Source organism: Lupinus angustifolius, chromosome LG10 (assembly GCF_001865875.1).
Source record: "Lupinus angustifolius cultivar Tanjil chromosome LG10, LupAngTanjil_v1.0, whole genome shotgun sequence".
In the NCBI taxonomy this organism is placed as follows: Eukaryota; Viridiplantae; Streptophyta; class Magnoliopsida; order Fabales; family Fabaceae; genus Lupinus; species Lupinus angustifolius.
In genome coordinates this window covers 3,734,092-3,735,034 of record NC_032018.1, presented here as the reverse complement: position 1 = coordinate 3,735,034, position 943 = coordinate 3,734,092, and positions in this window count along the sequence as shown.

Genomic DNA, 943 nt, shown 5'->3' with positions numbered 1-943 from the left:
AGATATAAGACATCACTTCCTAAGAAACCATGTTCAAAAGAAAGATGTATTTGTAGAATTTGTTGATACTCATAACCAACTTGCAGACATTTTCACTAAACCCTTGGCAAAAGAACCTTTTTACAAAATTAGACTTGAATTAGGCATTCTTGATGAAGCTTACCTGTCTTAACATGCTTATATGACTATATGTTTGCTTCATTATGATTATCTCATACCTACTTGGTCTTAAATATATTTATTTGTGTTCAAAAACTTAAATTTTTGGGGTTAAAATCATTTTCATAGCTTAATTTTGCATAAAAATAAGCTTTTATGGGGTCAGTAATTGATTACACTGGAAAGTAACCAATTACAGGGTTGAACAGCGTGTTTCAGTAACCGATTACCCAAAGTGAGTAATCGATTATTCCAAGTTGTTGTTTGAAATTTTAAAAAAATTATTTTTAAGTAACCGATTACTCAAAATGAGTACGAGATTACTCTATGCTATGCTATGTTTTTATGTGTGAACAATATTTGATTTTATGTTATGATATTATACTATTATGATATGCACTACATTAATTTTTATATCTATTGTGCTCTGTTTTTGATCTGTTTCAAGTGATTTTTGTGTCCATTCCTATCACTATTTTGATTAGTGGCTTGAATCAAAAAAACCCTAAACCGAAAAACCAAAAAATCATGGCTTCCTCTTCAAAAACCAAGAAGCAACGCACCTCCACGACTCAAAAGAGGCAAGGAACTACTTATATGGAGTCCAACCCTCTGATTTGACAAGACTTCAAGCTAATGAGAAACATCACAAAATGTTTGAAGAACACTTCCATGGACGCATTATTTTCAAAATTCGGACAAATTTTTAATTCTGCTTATTTATTATTTTTAAGTTATTGCTGCATATTCCTGGACAAATTACTTTATGATGTTTTGTGCTTTA